Below are 16,305 nucleotides of genomic sequence, written 5' to 3'. Positions count from 1 at the left end.
TTTGAATTAATGGATATCCACTAATAGAACCCTAGTCCTAGTCAAGTCTCACTTGTAAACATCCACTAATCTAATTGCTACCTCTTCATCCATTCTTACCTCTGTCAATCCATTTTCAACACTGTCGCTAGAGTGGTGTTTAAAAATTAAGTATATATTAGATTATATTATAAGCAGCTGGAGAATAAGAGTACTGTGTTATTTGCAATTATATTTCTGCTTCATTGCTCCAGTCATGGCCCTATATCTAAAATGGACTTACTTAGGTAAACTTTACTGATTTAGAGGTCCTTTAATTATTTAGATCATGAAGATTTCTACATATGGCAGCTTTATCAAGTTTTCTTTTTTTCACTTGACTTGTGGTTCTAAATCTTTGTGAAGTATCTTATTACCTAGTTTGGCTTTTCACACCACAGAAACCAAATGGACCATTCTTAACCTAGTCTTTGTTGTGTAGACGCAGGATGGGGATATGTCTATCTTATGTAACACAAAAGTTATGGTTTGAAATGTTGCCCGTGGACCAGCATTTATGTCAAATTCTAGGTTTATATTTCAAAGAAGTCTATAATATATTGAATATTCATTCCTTTGGCAACTTCTTTGGGAATGAGACATTATAAAAATATCATTTAGAATACAAGCATTCATGTAAAAAATCAAAAGTCCCCTAAGTCACAGAATATGCATGTGGCATTTTATATTTGGTTTAGCTATCTAAAGGTCTAAAGGGAATAATTGTTTAACAAAATTTCTATCAACTCTTCTCTTGTTTCTAAAATACAGTAACATGTTCCTTTTGCATTGCCCAAACTCCGTTTCTGTGCTCTCTGTAAAAGCTGCAAACTTTTTGAAATGAACAGATTGATAGAGTCTAAAGGGAGGGTAAGATGTAACAAGAGTCTGGTGAGCAATGCAGCATGCCTGCCTGGTTGTTTCTCTTTATTCTGAACTTCCACATCCTTTTAGCTTTGCTTATGCCAACCTGGTGGTTGGATGCGTGTGCCTTCTCTTAGTGGGCTGCAGGAACCCGGGGTTAGCTCTTATTCCCTTCCTGTTCCACAGCAGGCTTTTTACAGGGTCGGCACTGAAGTTGGTTGATATAATTAATTTAAAAATTGGACACGGAGATGTAAATGAAACAACTGTACTAACATCAATGGCTCTTATGAAACATAAAGTGAGCCTTCAGATTTAGTGTGAAGAATGAATGCTCAGATTGATCAATTATGTGAAATTTGGTGTTCTAGGCAACGAACTAGGCTCATATGGCAGCTCTTGTGAGTGTGTGTGTGTTTAACACACTAACAAGCTAAACTGAAAAGAGGGGTTTTGATAATTCTCAAAACAATGCTGTTTTGTTTTGTTTTGTTTTACAAAATATAAATGGCTGTCCTGCTTCAAATATGTCTGAATATAAATGCATGCATGGTCATTTCCTACCTGGAGCTTCTCCCCTGAAGATCTTGGGTCTTTGACTTTGCAGGGCTGTCTTTTCCACTGGCTCATGCTTCTCTCCCTTACTTCCTTTGGAGCATGTGTTATGCAATGGATTGAAAAGCAAATTGCCTGTTTTGGAAAGGGTGATTTCTTTATGAGGCCATCTTTAGTCTCCAAGGAGAATGCAGAGTCACACACAAAAATGCACAAACAGCTGGAGTACAGGTTGACGTTGGTGAAACCAAACGTTTTATTTTTTTAATATCAGAAAATGTGAGTGAAGTTACTTTTTATAAAACTTCCCTGCTGTTTTCACAGCACAGCATGTGGCCCTATGAGACTGCATAAGCTGTAGTTTCACACAGACTTTTCTTAATATGAGCCAGTACTGATTGTCTAATCTTTACACAATACACCTCTGATGAAAAAAAAAGAAATTCTTCACATGTAATGGGAGGGCTGTAAAAACATATCATAAGGGAATTTGTTTGAAATACTGTGCTGCCAAAACAGATGAATATAAGAACATACTGAGTTGTTGTTTTTTTAATCTCAGAACGACTTTCACTGGTTTACCATTAATGTAATTATTTTTCGCTATCATGATTTCACCTTGGCTTCACAGGATCTCTTTGGCTGGATAACAGTAATATTTATATGTTCCTTTCATATTTATTGAGTGCTTACATATATATTATCTTACAAAGCAGGCAATCCTCTTATCCCCATTTCACAAGCGTTTGGTGATTGCTTTCACAGACGTTATCCAAAGATGTTACGGTGAAAGCTAAAAAATCCAAAAACCTTAGAATATCTGAGTTATTTTTAATAAACTATGAGATACCTGCATAATAAAAGAGATGTATTCAAATGTAATATTGGAAACCAATTACCATAGGAGGAGAAAGAATAATAAATCTAATGAATGTGTTCCCATGTGATGTCACTGTTTCATCATTGAAGGGATGTTGTGAAGAATTATATTTGGCTACTAGTGACAATAGTCTAAGCAAGAGACCTGGAGCTCTTTCTCAGTTAAAGGAATCTGGAGTGAGGAAGCTTGCCATGGTTAAGGGAAGGGTGCTACATATATCATATAGGACATACACTATATAGCAGGAAGCTATGCTCTTTCTTTTTCGCTCTGCTATGCTCAGCACATGTTTTCCATTTCCAAGGGCAAAGGGTGGTTTCTGCAGTTCCAGCCTTCAAAACATCACTTCTGTTGGGATACAGGAGAAAGAGAAAGAAATGCCACAAGTTTTTCCAGAAGTCCCACCCAGTATATTCCACCTGTTTCACAGGTCATCCTAGTTACTAGAGGGCCTGGGAAAGGTAGGCTCTTAGCCGACTCGTCACTGCAGGGACAAAGCTTGAAATTTGTTACTAAAGAAGGAAGGGAGAGTGGATTGGGGCAGAAAATTTGCTGTTTTTGTCACTCATCCATAAAAGAACATAGGATTTTTCTATTTTTAAAGACAGCACCTGTCTAGTCCTCCAAACTATCAGCCCACATGTAAAAAAATGCCCAGCTAACAGATTAAAAGGATCCTCGGTTAATTGAATCCTCTCATTAAAAAGGAATCAGAGAAAACAAATAGACCATAGTAAATAAAGTTGACAGTTGAAATGGAAAATCATCTACCGTGGTTCAAAAGACTGTGTGATGGCAGTTAAAAAAAGTGAACTAGAAAATGTGAAATGATGTGTAGTCATTGAGTGCATGGTGACTTACTAGGAAGTCTGATGAAGAGTAGAGAGTTTTAGTTAAATACAATTTTCTCTCTGAAGGAGTTTGCAGCCCTGTTTGTTATTCAATAAAAAGCTGACATTAATTATTTTTAGGAGAAAATAAATAGCTATAATTTCTATGTCATTCAATAATTTATTAAAAATCTATGCTATTTCTCTATAGGGTTTACTTTCTGAAAGTATCTTGGGACCATGTTTAAACTATTGTTTAAACTATTGAGTATATTTAAACTATTGTTTTCTGGAATTCTGAGAGCAAGAAGGAATTAAATCATCTTCCAGAGTTTTACTCATTCCTATCATGAGCATACTTTAAAATTTAAAACCTATTAGATTGCTGACATCAAACATTTAGAAAAACATTAATGTGAATTATTGAAAATAACTTTAAATCACAATCTCAGAACTTATGTAAAATTTATGTAATAAACATGAAAATGTGCAAGTAAATAATAATACAGTGCAAATAAATTAGACAAAAACAAGATAGAATTTAATAGAGAATTTTATGGAGAACAAGTTAGGAAAAATGATGTAAATGATTCTTTTTCATTACTCGGGAAAGAATGATCAGCAATATCTTTTCGAAAATAAATATACACACACATATATATGCATAATTAGTCATATGTGAGTATGTATAAAAATATAGAGAGAGTATCAAAACACCACATTCTTTAACATGGTAATTCCAAGTCTATCTTAAAGAAATAATTCTAAATACTGAAGAAAAAAAGGTTTATGCACAATCTTCATGGCAGCAGTGTTTGAAAGTAAAAATTGGAAATAGCAGTTGTTCAACACAGGATAATAAAGAGATAACTAATATGTTCAGTTAATTAGGTAACTGAAAATGTAAGAAGAGAATGATAAGGTATCACAGAGGTACCAACTGCTAGAAGCAGCTATCACCCCTGGGGCTGGGGGCACAAAGAGAAGAGATTGGATTTACTGAACTTAGTGCCTTCTTTTTTTAAAATTTAAAATATTTTTATTGACTTCAGAGAGGAAGGGAGAAGGAGAGAGAGAGAGAGAAACACCAATGATGAGAGAGAATCACTGATCGGCTGCCTCCTGCATGCCCCACGCTGGGGATCAAGACAACAACCCTGGCATATGGCCTGACTGGGAATGGAACCATGACCTCCTGGCTCATAGGTTGACACTTAACCACTGAGCCACACTGGCGGGGCCACTTCTTTTTACTGTGCGTGGTTTTAGGAAGTTAGTTAATTTTAGGAACCTCAGTTATTAGTCCTAAAAACAGAAACAATGCTTAAAGTGTTATCATAAGTACAAGTAAGATGACATATGCAGAACACCTTCTACTGTAACATTTGTTCAATAGGTTGCAGTGTTGAAAGCACAATACTCATGTCCAGACCCTTTAATTGTGTGTCTGACATCATTTCCAAGTAGATATAACAATATCTGTTTTGTTTCTGTATAACAATATACAGAAGGGTTTCTGGGTAAGGCGTAAATTCAGTCAACCTAGTTATAAGTGTTTGCTTATATTAACTCATTTTATTCTTCCAACAATTGATGTGGTAGATGCTTTTATTTTTCCAGTTTTACTGATGAGGAAATTAGTGCAACTAAAGTTAAGTGACTAATTCTAGGTTACATAACTAGGAAGTGGCAGAGCTAGGATTTGAATCCAGGTCATTGGCTCCAGTCTGTCCTCTTACCCACTGTTACCCTGTTTCTTTAATAAGACTACTAATCATCTTATTCTTAATGCTAATTCTGGGCATTTGCAGGACTGTCTTGCATGGTTATTAATAAGCACTTTACCCAGTTTAGCCAAAATTCCGAGGGAGAATCATTGGCTTAGAAAAACCACATCTAATTTGAACACATGAAGAATGAGCAGAGGTGGTGTCTCCTTTCACAAGGGTATCTGGATGAAGCTTAAATTCAGTTAACCTAATTATTAACCATTATCCCCTATTATGGAAAATTCTGTCATTGGATACAAGAAAATCTTCTGCGAAAGCTTGTCCCTCAGGAAATTTTTAGCACTGGTCTCAGAAGCCCAATTAAATATGATCAAAACTGTGTGTTGTGTCTTTATTTTTTTTTTAAGTTATACTTTAAAAAAATTTTGAAGGGAAATAATTTATAACATTAATGCAGTTGTCTTTGTATGTTAACACTGTGGGTAACTTTTTTTCTTTTTAAAAACACTTTTTTCTAAATTTTTCTAAATATGAAAGTATTATTCTAAAAAGAAATTTTTGTATGAGTTCCCTATAAATGTTGGATATTAAACCCTTATCGATGATAACATTAACGAAAGAAAGATAAACAACCCAATCAAAAAATGGGCAACGGACCTAAATAGATACTTTTTGAAAGAGGACATGCAGAAGACCCAGAGACATATGCAAACATGCTCAAAGTCACTAATCATCCGAGAGATGCAAATCAAAATGACAACACGGTACCTACTCACACCTGTCAGAATGGCTATCATCAACAAATCAACAAACGACAAGTGCTGGCGAGAATGTGGAGAAAAAGGAACCCTCGTGCACTGCTGGTGGGAATGCAGACTGGTGCAGCCACTGTGGAGAACAGTATAAAGTTTCCTCAAAAAACTAAAAATGGAACTCCCATTTGACCCAGTGATCCCACTTCTAGGAACATATCCTAAGAAACTAGAAACACCAATCAGAAAGGATATATGCACCCCTATATTCATAGCAGCACAATTTACCATAGCTAAGATTTGGAAACAGCCTAAGTGCCCATCAGCAGATGAGTGGATTAGAAAACTGTGGTACATCTACACAATGGAATACTACACTGCAGTATAAAAGAAGGAATTCTTACTATTTTTAACAGCGTGGGTGGAACTAGAGAGCATTATGCTAAGCAAAATAAGCCAGTCAGAGAAAGATAAATATCACATGATCTCACTCATTTGTGGAATATAATGAACAACATAAACTGATGAACAAAAATAGTTCCAGAGACAGAGAAGCATCCATCAGACCGTCCAACCTCAGAGGGAAGGTAGGGGAGGGTGTGGGTAAGGGGGAGAGATCAACCAAAGGACTTGTATGCATGCGTATAAGCCTAACCAATGGACACAGACAACAGGTGGTGAGGGCATGAGTGGGGGGGAGTGAGGGGGCAATGGGAGATAAGGACACATATGTAATATCTTAATAAATAAAATAAGTAAAAAGAATTTTTTTCTTAAGTGTGAGAGAAAATTGCTATTAAGCAGTTGTAAAAGGAATTATACATTATTATACTGCTGTGTGTTAAAACTTTGCTACATTTTTCAGACTTTTTCCAATGTAAGGACTCTCATACATTGCATGTGTGTGCAGACATTTTTATAAAGAAAAGAGGATTATTTTGTTCACACGTCTTCATACTCTTTCTTTTCACTTATCAGAATACTGTGAATATCTTCATCTATTAATAAATACATATATATTATGCTTTACCATATGTGGGGTGGGCAAAAGAGGTTTACAGCTGTTTGTATGGAAAATAACACAGTAATTAATAAATAATAATACAAGAATAAACTCTGTGTTTTGTGTACTCACAACTGTAAACCTACTTTTGCCCAGGCTTGTATTTATTTGTCTTAACTTATTATAATTTTTAACCATTCCTCTATTGTAAATATTTATGTAGATTCCATTTTATAACAATAAGAGTCCAAATTTTATACATTTGTTTTAATTGCTTGTTTAATTAGTTCCTCAGTATACATTAAAGAGTGGAAATACTGGGTCAATAGGTATATATCTCAGTCTTTTAGTGCATAGTCACTCATTGTTCTCCAGAATGTGGCTCTAAATAACTCTCTACCCAGTAGTATCTCGAATATCTGTTTTCTTAGAGACACACCATGTTCTTTATCACCTTCCTCAATAAGAAAAGCCCAACAAAATCTAAGGGCATTATTTCTTATTTTTTGATAACTCCTGAGCTTCAGGTGCTTTTGCCATTTGTGTTTCTTCCGTGAATTTTCTGTTTTTGTCCTTTGCCCATTGTATTTATTGACTTTTTAATTGATTTATACGAGTTCTTTATCTTATATTACCTCTAATGTTTTTACCAGTCGGTGAGTTAATTGTACAGGAATTCCTTTTCACACATGTTTCAAACATTGCATTTTAAAGAAAAGGTAAAGTGCTGTCCTAGGGCGTCCTGGGAAACACAAATGCCTGTGCAGAAACAAGAGCACACACACCTCTGAGGCAGAAGAGCATCCCCCAGCCTGGCCCCGGGGGCGCAGGAAAAGCCAGTGCTAAGCTCACAGCAGACTCTCGGGAAGAATTCAACCTGGGTGAAGACTGTTCCCTCAGCCTCAGGGAAAAAGGTTTCTCCTCACGCAGTTTCTTCATGAGACAAAGCTAGAGCTTGATATCAAACTGGGCAGCGTATCCTTCCCAGTTCCTCTCTGCCTGCTCAGGGTTACTCATCCCTCAGATCTAAGCTCAAGCACCGCTTCCTCAAGGAAGTTTTCCCTGACCTTGCCCTCGAGGTCAGACCTCCTTTCATGTTCATTAGACAGTGTCCTCCTTTGCAGCCTTTCTCACCGCTGAGATTTCACATTTATTTGCCTGATTATTTGATTCATCTCTCTCTCTCTCTCTCTCTCTCTCTCTCTCTCTCTCTCTCTCACTAAAATGCCTATTCCCTGAGGACAGAAACTGTCTAAACGGGTTTTGCAACTCTTCCATCTCTCTACACTTAGCCTGTCCCATGCATGAGTGAGATTTGCTAGGTAAAGGGATTGTAGAAAAACATGCATTGTGATTTATCATTAACACCCATAGAGGGGAGTGAGTTTAGCCATTCTCCATGAATGCTTTTGACATTTTCATAAAATTATGATTTTTAAGAGCCACTTCAGATGTTATTAAATAGAAAAGTCTAAACTTGTGAGATCGTGATTTACTAGCAAAATGTACATTCTAGTGCTCCATGTGAGCAAAACACATTTTTCTCCTTAGAGTTCTAGGTAAGCAAGGCCTGTCTAAATAGAATGATTTGTCATTAAATCCTTCATAACATTTTTGTCTTTTAAAATGCTATTTAAATTTTAATTAAAAATTTACATTCAATATTATTTTGTATTAGTTTCAGGTGGACAGCATAGTGCCTAGACCAGTGGTTCTCAACCTTGGCTGCACATTAGAATCACCTGGGAATCTTTTTAAAATCCTGATTTCTGGGGCTCATCCTCCGGAAAGTCTGTTTCTTTGTTACTAAAGTTGTGGCCCCACCCCATAACAAAGAAACAGAATTCCCGGAGGATGAGCCCCAGAAATCAGGATTTTCAAAAGATTCCCAGGTGATTCTAATGTGCAGCCAAGGTTTGAGAACCACTGGCCTAAACAGTCATATACTTTACAAAGTGTTCCCCCTGGTAATTCTAGTGCCATATATAGTTATTACAATATTCTTGAGCATATTTCCTATGTTGTAGTTCACATCCCCATGACTATTTTGTAACTGCCATCTCTACTCTCATAACTTTTTCAGAGGCTACTGGTTAGACCCACAGAGACCTAAGAATTAAAGGGAAATACTCCTTTATACCTCTGCAGCCCAAGTGCAGGCCACCAGGAACATGTGTGGAAAAGTTGAAAGACAATTAGTCAAAACTGAGATATGCTGTAGGTGTAAACAATGTGTGGAATTTCAAAGGCTCAATATGAAAAACAAGTGAAAAAAATCTGAATAATTTTTGTATATTGAAATGATGTATATTATTTGAAATGATATTTTGGATATACTGGGTTAAATAAAATATGTTATTAAAATTTATTCCACCTTTTCCTTTATACTTTTGATTGGGTCTAGTGGAAAATTTACAATTAAATATGTGACTCACAATATATTTCCATTGGATGGCGCTACTCTTTATTATAACTCAAAGATACAAAACCTTCACCCAGCTAAAAATCAGCTTTATGCGTATTTACGACCTATTTAAAAGAATTGCAAACTCGGAATTCTGCAAAAGAGATGTTTGCGTAATAAAAATCTAAGTGCTAAAGCTTACCCAATGGAAGTCTTCAAGCTTCCATTGAACATTTATTATCTTTTATTTTACCCACAACTTAAAACATTTTACCTATTTACTTTCTAAGGTTAAAGAAATAAAAAGGTAACTGTTACATTAGTAAGCACATGTATATCTGAGGTTTCAAACTCATACTCCTTCACATCTTATTTGGCTGACAATCTGGTAAAAAGGAAGGTAATAATAATACTATGAGGAGGAAATAAAACAACAAATGCTGTGTGCTTTGCATAGGAGCAAGAGTATTAGAGCCTCTGTCGTCTCAGAGGACTTTCTCATACAGTTCAGTCCAGCTATTGATGTTAGAAAAATTTAAATGATTGACCATAGGGTGTTCTCCACTTAAGAAACCATAGGATGAGTTCTATCCAAAATTATGAGAAAAAAAAAACCCACCACCGAATTTTGGTGATTTTTGTCTATTAAGAACAGCTATTCTGAGATAAATGGGAAAACAGTGACAAGTGGGGAGTGATGAAGATGAGAAAAATAGGGGTGTGTTCTGGTTCATCAAAATTTTATCATAAAGAAACTTACTTTAAAAATTAGTCATTTTTATTGTAAAACATAAATTTTAGGACAAATATAGATTAAACAGAACATTGTGCAATAATACTTTAATATTGATATCAGTTATTACAACCCACTTGTTTGTATGAAAGTGTTCTGTCCTGCTGCCTCTGTCAAATGCCGTCCTCCGTGTGCTTTTAGGACAAGCCTTTAATGGAACCTTTGGATTATTACACAGTTTGGCCTAAGGGAGTGAATGACCGTCAGGGCCGTTCACTGACTTCAAATCACATGTTATCAGTGAAACCTTCACTGCTGAGTTTCCTTTCATTGTATCTCCAGGCTGACCATTTCCTGTCCATGTCCTTAGAACGGAGAATATACTGAAAACTGGGGTCAGCCACTATGCCGCTAACTCTACACTTCTGGCTTAGGAAGATAAAGCAGTTTTTATTTTGTTTTGTTTCAAAATATTATTTTTTTCTTTTTTTTAAACACCAATATTAAATTTTTCTGCAATTTGCTTCTTGTTAAAAATCAGCAAGGTCCATTTGAAACAGTATATGGTGTTGTCCAAAGATCCATCCACTGCACAATGAATTAATTTCTTATTGTGCATATTATCCTTCATTCAAAAATTTGCAGGCTCTGTCCAGCACATGGTCTTTGAGACAGCAGAGTTGGGGAGCAACTAAAACCTGATTATGACCTTTGTAATATGGGGGCTCCTGAAAACCCAGTAAGCAATGTATAATGATTAGCTCATGGAAAAGAATTCATCTTTTAAAAAGCCCACAATGTATTCATTAGAACTATAAGGCAATATCTTCTAGATGTCCATAAACTTGTGTTCACAAACTTGTGTTCTTTTAGAATAAATTTCATAGGTCATTTTTATTTCTTCGTCATTTTACTTTTGAAAATATAATTGAGTTATTATGTTGACCATGTTGGAAAAAATAAGCATATCAACATATAAAAAAATGGTAAAACGAAACCCCAAATATCAATGTCAAAATAGGAAGACTTTGTGCCGGTGACCAGAGGACAGTTAGCACAGCTGCTTGGAAGTGTGACAATCATCCTCGCCCTTTGGATTTCTCACATTTTTATTAGGCCAGCTAATGACCAAGGTGTGAAGGATTAGGATTCTGAGCTCTCAGTCATTAGCAGTGTACAACCTGTTTGGATTGGAAATGACAGAAGGAGGTGGAAGCCACTTACATGAGTGTGTAGGGTCTGGGGGATGGGATGGAGGAGTCTTTCTGAAAAGGTTTGTTATTGTGCTCTTGTCATTACTACCATGTAAGTGAGTTCCTTCCCCTTTGGCTTCAGACCCTGTTTCCTGCTCTGTGAGGAGAAAGCTATCTTTATGGGCAATAAAATCAACTGATAGTTGCATGCAGTAAAGCCAAAAAAATCACTTGAATCAAGAGGTAAAATGATCCAATCATGTCATACAGTCATGTAGTGAAGAATGTCCTTAATCAACACCTCCGATGTAATTGTTTGGCAATAAGCAAAATCAGGGCTGGATTCCCACACAGGTAGATTAACATAATTTTGATGGAGACAAGGAAGGGCTCTCCCCTGGAGAGAGGGTCTGGACAGAGGTCTCTGAGCAGGTCCAACTCAAGGAAGCAGGAGTCCTATAGGAGAAGAGGGAAGACAAGAAATGAGAGTAAATGGAGGACTGAAGAAAAGATGTCCTGTGTTTTATTTTAGTTCCAATTAAGCTGCTGAGCAGGGGTGAGGCAGAGGAGAAAATATATCAGTTGCACGGTTGTCTTCAAATTCATTTTTATATTATTATTGTCTTTTTGTTCACTGATTGTTGGTTGGTGGATGTAAGAGACTCAGTCATTCACTCTGTTTCCTCACTGGCCGATGCCAGTGGAATCACCTTTGGCTTCTAAGTGGAAATTTCTGATTCTCTTGCAGTTATCCACACTAGTGTGATTTTTCTTTCATTTTGTAAGTTCCAGGGTCTCTGTTTTTGTCACAGGCACTCCAGGGACAGATGGCAGAGGAAGACACCACCTGTCTGACAAAAGACACTACCTGGTTGGTGCTCTGAATGCCATGCTGAGAAGCAGTAGCTGTCACCAAGGAAGTAAGTAGCAATTGTTATGTAATCGTACATCGGAGCATTTGGTTGTATTCAGTTCTGCTGTTCATTATGTACTGCCCTATATTTTTAAACTTGATGTGTATGTATCTGCAAAAGGTTAACTCCTTGAGGACAGACAGTGTCATGCTGCTTTTATAGCCTCTAAATAACAAGAAACACAAGAGAATTAAACAAATATTTGATAAATTATATTCAACACTGGACTTAATTGTTTCATGAGGGCAGGGCTGTGACCATTTTATTCACCATTGTATCTTTAATGCTTAACACAGTTCCTGACATAGTTAAATGCGTCATAAATATTTGTTTAATGGATGAATGAATGAACTTTTAAAAATCATGAATTAGATTTCAGCTGAGGTTAAGGTTGCAGTGAAGGGCAAGAAGAGTGAAGTGGAAAAACTCTCTTCCCTTGAATGATATGTACTGCTAATGGTCACCTGAAGACCATGTGGTTTTTTGTGGTTTTTAATTGAATTTATTGGGGTGACATTGGTTCATAAAATTATATAGGTTTCAGGTGTACAATTCTAAAATACATCATCTGAATATTATAATGTGTGTTCACCAGCCCGTCAAGTCTCCTTCCATCACCATTGCGCCACGCCCGCCCCCCCCCCCAACCCTTTACCTTCTTCTACCTCCCCCTACCCTCCTGTCTCTCTTGTCATCACCGTACCGTTGTTTGTGTCTATGAGGGTTTTTTGTTTTGTTTTGTTTTGTTTTCATTTAGACCCTTCACTTTTTTCACCCAGCCCTCAGAAGACCATCTTTTCACAGTTGGTTTCCTCTACCTTGTTGGCCTGTGGTCAAAAATAAGGGCAGAGTCAGGGAAAGTTGGATGAGCTCTGGCTATGCTTCTAAATCTTTAGAGCCAGGGTATATGCCACCACTCACTACCCCTTTCCCAACTCCCAATTCCCTCGTCAAAGGCTGGACTTGGGCTGAATGCCTGACTTTGTTTTGGTTAAAAGGATCAGCTTATATTTTCTGGTCAAGTAATATTATCCTTTGTGAAATCCAAAGCATATGGTTTTGATCATTTTACACTTTCAACTCAGAAGGGAAAAACTCTTCTGACTCTAACATTTTTTTGCAAGGCCAGTTAGAGCTCATGTTTACATGAGCACCTAGATTTATACTCAATGCTCACAGGTGTCACCCATAATTTATTAGTTCTACTATTTCAATACATAATCAATTCTATTCTTTTTACACATGCGCTAGATTAGAAATTACGTACCATGCGTTAGGCTTTTTATATCTCCTGCTTGGCACATGATATGTGTTCATTAGTATTTATTAGATGAGTGAATGAATGAGTGGCCATTATATTTTGTCTTAGTACTATTTCTTTTTCTCCTTGAGAGCAATTGCTATTTTTTTCAGAATATATTTCTTTCTCCTCTGATTCATGTTCATGTCCTGTGTTTTAAGACCTTATGCTGGGAAATCCTAATTTCCTATGTCGTAAGGTTGACTACCCAGAATATTCATAGCCTTGGTTTGTTACAACAAGTTTCCAGCATTCTGATTCATGATCGCCTCATTAAAATCAGAACAAAATATACAGGGAGAACATTTCCATGCACTCCTCAGGATATTTTTTTTCACCTTTTCCTCTGCCCACCAAGTGGAAAATATACTAAGTAGCTGGAAACTAAAAAAAAAAAAAAGCAGTTGAATGGGTATCTCAAATTACAATTAAATATGAAAAGTAATAAAACAATCTAACCATGATCACCTAATATAATCAGGAATATATTTAAGAATTTATTTAGGAAATAAAAATAATGATGTATTTTAAAAAAGTAAATGCCCGTGGGATGTGACATAAACATGATGACTACAGCTAACACTGCTGTATGATATACACCAGAAAGTTGTTAAGACGGTAGTTCGTAAGAATTTTCATTATAAGGAGAAATTCTTTCTTTTTTTAAATCTATATGAGAGGATGAAAGTTAACTAAACCTAACATGGTAATCATTTCATAATATATGTAAATCAAACCCTTATGTCATATACCTCAAACATATATATGATGTTATTTCTCAAAGTTGGAAAAAAATAAAGATCCTTAACATTTGAGTTTACAACTTAGGTCTCCTATCATTATAATTATATTCCATTGTAGGAGGCATAGTATTTAAAATGAATGTGCCCTTTAAAAGTTTGTACTGTCTTCTCAGTAGGCCATTAGATAAGATAGTGTAGGATTTTTCTCTTCACGTTTAGAAGCAATTAGAACCAGTTAGTTGATCTGATCAGCCCTCAAAAGGTTACTATTATGAAAATTTCTGATTCTAATGCTATCCCTTCTCAGATTTCTAAGATCATTTTATGAAACACTTGGAATACTTTCTTTTAGAAGCATACTTTTCATTCTAATCTACAAATCTGACATCCTGAAATAGATTTTGAATATACTCCTTCTTGTTTCCCTATTATAACAAAAGATGAAATAATTTATCTTGAAATAACTTTGAGAGCATTTACAAAATTATAACATAGGTAAGACTTGACCATGGTCCCATCCCTTCACCTATCCCATCTGTTTGGCCCCAGCCCTCTAGGCCTATCTTGAGCCAAAGAACATCACCCTGAGCTGGTTGTTAAATAGCCTGGAAAAGGTGTTGGCTGGTAACTTAAATTGTATCATCCCTAGTAATATATTTTATACAGGATTTTATAAACGATATCCTTGAAAATCCAGAAGAAATGATTGCCAGTGATACTACATCTTGGGGCAATATTTAAAGTGCGAGGGCAACTCGATCCACTCAGACCCTGTAAACAGATACTTTATTCTTCATCTCTTTAAGAATATTGTCACACAGTCTCTGGAATTTGCTTTTTTCACTCAACACTATATATCTTTCCAATCCATCTTTGTTGTATATCATAGATTTACAGTGTTTTGTTGATGCATATACGATAATTTATCCATTCTCCTGCTGATGAACATTGGGATTGCCCAGATTTTTGATATTGTGAACTTCTAGTGTACATGTATAAGGCTTTATCTAAAGTAAGTATGTAGGAGAATTGCTAAGTTGTCCTATATGGACATCTTCAATTTTAGTAGAAACTGTTAATTATTCTTTTTAAATCTGTTGCTTATACATTCTCATCAATATTTAGTAGTATCATTTAATTTTCCTCAATTTCGGAACATAAAATAGAATCTTGTGATACTCTTAATTTGCATTTCCCTTACAATTAATGAGGTTGTATATCCTTTCATTTACCTCTTCACTATTCTTGTTTTCTCTTCAGAGAAACACCTGTAGATATTTTCTTCCTATCACATTATCTGTCTTTTACTGATTTATAGGAATTCCTTATAAACTCTGCATATTAAATGTTTATTGGTTATCTGTTGCAAATACATTTTTCTAGAGTGTGGCTTGTTTTTTTCACTGTATTTATGGTGTCTTCTGATGAATATAAATTCTTAGCCTAGTGTAAGTTATCAGTCTTTACTTTTTTAGTACTTTTTCTGCCCTCTAAGAAATTCTTCACTACTCTGAGGAGATTGAATTTTCCAATGATGATGCTTTCCTATTTTTTTTGCCCCCAAAGTGTTAATTCTGTCTTTCACAGTTAAATCCTTTATCTGATAATTATTTTCATATCTGTTATGAGATTGGGATTCAATTTCATTTTTAAACAACTTTTGTAAGAATTGTCCTTAGGTATGCAATATATTTTGTTTCTACAGGAAGTGATAACAATTTTAAGCACTGATTTTCTTAGTATTTGTTGATGATATACATAGATACAACAGGTATGTCACTGTTGATCATATCACTAGCCAGCTTGCCATATTCGTGTTCTAACAGTATATAAACTTGTGGAGAAGTTTTGTTTTGCTTTGTTGTACAAACAATTTATCATTTGAGAATAATGACAATTTTTGTTTCTTTCCTTTTAGTTTGTATGATTTTTATTTCTTCTTCTTGTAGTAGTTTGCTGGCTAAGACTTCCAGTACTATGTTTGATGGCATAGTGGGATTATGTGTCCTTAACTTGTTTATGATTTCAAATGGAATTCTCCTTATGTTTTACCATTAACAACAATATTTCTTTTAGCTTTTTGGTGGGAACCTCTTATCAGGTTAAAAAGTTCACTTTTATTTCTAATTTGCAAAGATTTGCTATGCTGAGTTTTACCAAATTTTTGTTTTGAATGTATTTAATCTTTAATGTGGGTGAATGACATTTTTAGATTTTTATTTTATTTTATTTTTATTTATTTTTTTTAAAAAATATATTTTATTGAATTTTTACAGAGAGGAAGGGAGAGGGATAGAGAGTTAGAAACATCGATGAGAGAGAACCATTGATCAGCTGCCTCCTGCACACTTCCCACTGGGGAAGTGCCCGCAACCAAGGTACATGC

This window comes from Myotis lucifugus, unplaced genomic scaffold, assembly GCF_000147115.1.
Source record: "Myotis lucifugus unplaced genomic scaffold, Myoluc2.0 scaffold_1, whole genome shotgun sequence".
Classification (NCBI taxonomy): Eukaryota; Metazoa; Chordata; class Mammalia; order Chiroptera; family Vespertilionidae; genus Myotis; species Myotis lucifugus.
This window is presented reverse-complemented; position numbering follows the sequence as displayed.